Source organism: Ceratina calcarata, unplaced genomic scaffold (assembly GCF_001652005.2).
Source record: "Ceratina calcarata isolate Rehan_Ccalc_2016 unplaced genomic scaffold, ASM165200v1 scaffold1202, whole genome shotgun sequence".
NCBI classification, from domain to species: domain Eukaryota; kingdom Metazoa; phylum Arthropoda; class Insecta; order Hymenoptera; family Apidae; genus Ceratina; species Ceratina calcarata.
In genome coordinates this window covers 2,249-6,745 of record NW_017133002.1, presented here as the reverse complement: position 1 = coordinate 6,745, position 4,497 = coordinate 2,249, and the positions used below count along the sequence as shown (strand labels likewise).

At 48.2% G+C, this 4,497-nt stretch overlaps 1 pseudogene; it reads right to left on the bottom strand.

The window, feature by feature from the left end:
* Positions 1 to 5: 5 nt before the first annotated feature.
* Positions 6 to 4,365, bottom strand: LOC108626290 (eukaryotic translation initiation factor 3 subunit C-like; annotated as a pseudogene).
* Positions 4,366 to 4,497: the final 132 nt, after the last annotated feature.

Below are 4,497 nucleotides of genomic sequence, written 5' to 3'. Positions count from 1 at the left end.
CTATTACGATCCCTGTCGCGGTCGCGTCTCTGCCGGCCCCAATCCCGATCCTGCCTATTGTAGTTTTGCCTGTCGCGGAAGTTTCCTTGGTTCCCTCTCGAGAAGAAGTTTCCTGTTGCACAATACAAAAATTCAGTATTATATCACAATTTAACAAAAGTAAACTAGAGAATTCCCATAAATTACCTTGCTTCATTTCGAAGATCCGTTCGTTGGAATCGACGAAGTTGTTCACCTTGTCGGTGAGCTGGAGCGCCAAAGATTGGAGTCGACTGGGCTCGCTGCGATGCATCACGACGGTCTCCGTCGGGTCGTCCAGCGACGCCATCAGCTCCTCGTTTATGATCATTTTGCTTATGATGGAATGTACAATTGGTCGTTTCAGCTGGAACATCTCCGCCAGTTTCGGCATGGATATCGAGTCGTACACGTGGGAATAAGTGAACAAATACGTTCTCAACGCTTCCTCTTTGATCAGTCTTGTAAGCATATCGCGAACCTTGCCAGCCTGATAGAAGAGATCCCACACCTTCGCGTTCATCTTCTCGTTGATAATGAAGTTATTGCAAGCCAGCCAGTTTCCGTTACGCATAGCCTTTGCAGCGGCGACCACGTGCTCCCTCATCGACTCCGGTGGCCCTACCAACGACTGACGTTCGCTGGATCGCAGCTGCTGGTAGAAAGTCTTAGATATCATCCTTCTTCTCGCGTCGAATTCGTGCGCAGCCATGTACGGGATCTCAATGAGCATCGCGGAGACCAGGTAAACGCATTCGAGAAGCTCCAGGTTGATGTGCATGTGGAAAGGCATTTGCCTCTGTTTCTCAATCTTCTCTTGCTCTTTGCTGCGCTCGTGTTGCCTCTGAGGCAGCAGGCCTTGCGCCAGCAGCTCCTTCACCTTACCAGTGACCATCAAATCGACCAAACAGTTATGGGCATCTTTGATGTTCGCGTGGCGGAACGCGCACAAGCCCAGATGAGCGATCGTCCTGTTGTACAAGATTTGCGTGGCCGGATCGGAATGCTGGATAGTTTCTTGCAAGTGCGACATCAGGATAAGATCGCGAGCTTGGAACCAGTTGTCGTGGAGGGCGTGGTGATAAATATGCGAGAGGATCGCACGGGTTCTGAGCCTGTCCGTGCTATCGTGAGCGTATACGTATTTACAAAGTTTCTCCATGACTTGCACGGTCTATTATAGCGGACACCTGTTTCTCATCCTTCAACCTCTCCACATACTCATTACTGTGTGGGTCGCGTTCTTTCAACAGTTTAATAAACTCTTCGTCTAAACGTTCCACCAACGTCAAAACACAACCGTGTATTTTGTACGGAGGCGTTTCGTACTCCTCTCCCTCTTCGGACACAACCTCAGCGATGATCATGTCCTTTGTGCTCAATAACATTTCGAGCATCTCCGTGATACGCTCCAGTATCTTTGACCAATACTCGGGCTTCATCGCGTCCGATACTTTCGGATTGTAATCGAAGATCGATGATACTATAGAAAACTTGATCTTCACAGCTACTGCTGGGCCAAGATTGTGAGCGTCGGCTATGGACTGTAATTCGTGCAGGAGTTCGATCTGTTCCCTGCGATCGGTACGTTTCTTTCCACGAGCAGCAATGATTTCGTTTAGCTTCTTCAAGACAGCAGCTACATTGATCTCAGCGTCTTTGGCGAACATTTTCGGTTTCTCGGATGGAATAGCGACGCCTCCCTTCACTGTTTCCCATTCGCCTTCTCCATCGTCTTCGTCCCGCTTCTTTTTCCGTTCCTTCTCTTTCCGTTCCTTCCGCTGCTCCTTCCGTTTCGCCTTGTCCTCCTCTTCCTCGTCCTTCGCTCGCTTTATGAATCGTTCACGGATATTTTGGTACTGTCCTTCATCTTCGCTGCTCGTGCTCTCGCTGTCCGAGGAACTACCCCAATCGGATTCGCTCTCGCTTCCATCGTCTCCATCAGCGACGCTCTTCTTAAATTTCGAAGTGTCCGGCTCGCTTGCTTCCGATCCAGCTTTCTTGAAGGCAACAGCACTGTCGTCCTCTTCCTCCGACTCCGCGAGTTCCTCAGGTTTCTCTTCTTCTTCGTCATCGTCCTGATCAGGATTCTCCCGGAATTTTGCTATGTCCTCCTCGAAATCTTTATTGTATTTACGAAGCTTCTGACGTAGCGAGGTCAACGACTTGGAATTGTTTTTAGACATGTTCTTGTCGACCTTCACGATCCTCCCACACGTCAATGATGAAATCCTCCATTTCTACCAGACATCTGATATAAAAACGTGGCGTTTGACCACCTTCTTCTTTTGCTATTACAGGCAATGCCTTTTGGTAGGCAGTCTTCAAAGCTTCAAAACTAGTTAACATGCTGCTCATATCTTTGATCTTCTTGTAGTTCCTTATGAGCTTAATTAGATTTGCGATTTCTTCATATCTTTCCTCCTTCGTCGAACGCACAATCCTCTTAGTTTCTTCCTCTTCATCGCTAAACTGTTTCCCACACCTTCGCGTTCATCTTCTCGTTGATAATGAAGTTATTGCAAGCCAGCCAGTTTCCGTTACGCATAGCCTTTGCAGCGGCGACCACGTGCTCCCTCATCGACTCCGGTGGCCCTACCAACGACTGACGTTCGCTGGATCGCAGCTGCTGGTAGAAAGTCTTAGATATCATCCTTCTTCTCGCGTCGAATTCGTGCGCAGCCATGTACGGGATCTCAATGAGCATCGCGGAGACCAGATAAACGCATTCGAGAAGCTCCAGGTTGATGTGCATGTGGAAAGGCATTTGCCTCTGTTTCTCAATCTTCTCTTGCTCTTTGCTGCGCTCGTGTTGCCTCTGAGGCAGCAGGCCTTGCGCCAGCAGCTCCTTCACCTTACCAGTGACCATCAAATCGACCAAACAGTTATGGGCATCTTTGATGTTCGCGTGGCGGAACGCGCACAAGCCCAGATGAGCGATCGTCCTGTTGTACAAGATTTGCGTGGCCGGATCGGAATGCTGGATAGTTTCTTGCAAGTGCGACATCAGGATAAGATCGCGAGCTTGGAACCAGTTGTCGTGGAGGGCGTGGTGATAAATATGCGAGAGGATCGCACGGGTTCTGAGCCTGTCCGTGCTATCGTGAGCGTATACGTATTTACAAAGTTTCTCCATGACTTGCACGGTCTATTATAGCGGACACCTGTTTCTCATCCTTCAACCTCTCCACATACTCATTACTGTGTGGGTCGCGTTCTTTCAACAGTTTAATAAACTCTTCGTCTAAACGTTCCACCAACGTCAAAACACAACCGTGTATTTTGTACGGAGGCGTTTCGTACTCCTCTCCCTCTTCGGACACAACCTCAGCGATGATCATGTCCTTTGTGCTCAATAACATTTCGAGCATCTCCGTGATACGCTCCAGTATCTTTGACCAATACTCGGGCTTCATCGCGTCCGATACTTTCGGATTGTAATCGAAGATCGATGATACTATAGAAAACTTGATCTTCACAGCTACTGCTGGGCCAAGATTGTGAGCGTCGGCTATGGACTGTAATTCGTGCAGGAGTTCGATCTGTTCCCTGCGATCGGTACGTTTCTTTCCACGAGCAGCAATGATTTCGTTTAGCTTCTTCAAGACAGCAGCTACATTGATCTCAGCGTCTTTGGCGAACATTTTCGGTTTCTCGGATGGAATAGCGACGCCTCCCTTCACTGTTTCCCATTCGCCTTCTCCATCGTCTTCGTCCCGCTTCTTTTTCCGTTCCTTCTCTTTCCGTTCCTTCCGCTGCTCCTTCCGTTTCGCCTTGTCCTCCTCTTCCTCGTCCTTCGCTCGCTTTATGAATCGTTCACGGATATTTTGGTACTGTCCTTCATCTTCGCTGCTCGTGCTCTCGCTGTCCGAGGAACTACCCCAATCGGATTCGCTCTCGCTTCCATCGTCTCCATCAGCGACGCTCTTCTTAAATTTCGAAGTGTCCGGCTCGCTTGCTTCCGATCCAGCTTTCTTGAAGGCAACAGCACTGTCGTCCTCTTCCTCCGACTCCGCGAGTTCCTCAGGTTTCTCTTCTTCTTCGTCATCGTCCTGATCAGGATTCTCCCGGAATTTTGCTATGTCCTCCTCGAAATCTTTATTGTATTTACGAAGCTTCTGACGTAGCGAGGTCAACGACTTGGAATTGTTTTTAGACATGTTCTTGTCGACCTTCACGATCCTCCCACACGTCAATGATGAAATCCTCCATTTCTACCAGACATCTGATATAAAAACGTGGCGTTTGACCACCTTCTTCTTTTGCTATTACAGGCAATGCCTTTTGGTAGGCAGTCTTCAAAGCTTCAAAACTAGTTAACATGCTGCTCATATCTTTGATCTTCTTGTAGTTCCTTATGAGCTTAATTAGATTTGCGATTTCTTCATATCTTTCCTCCTTCGTCGAACGCACAATCCTCTTAGTTTCTTCCTCTTCATCGCTAAACTGTAAGGAGTTATTAATTAAATTATGTAATTC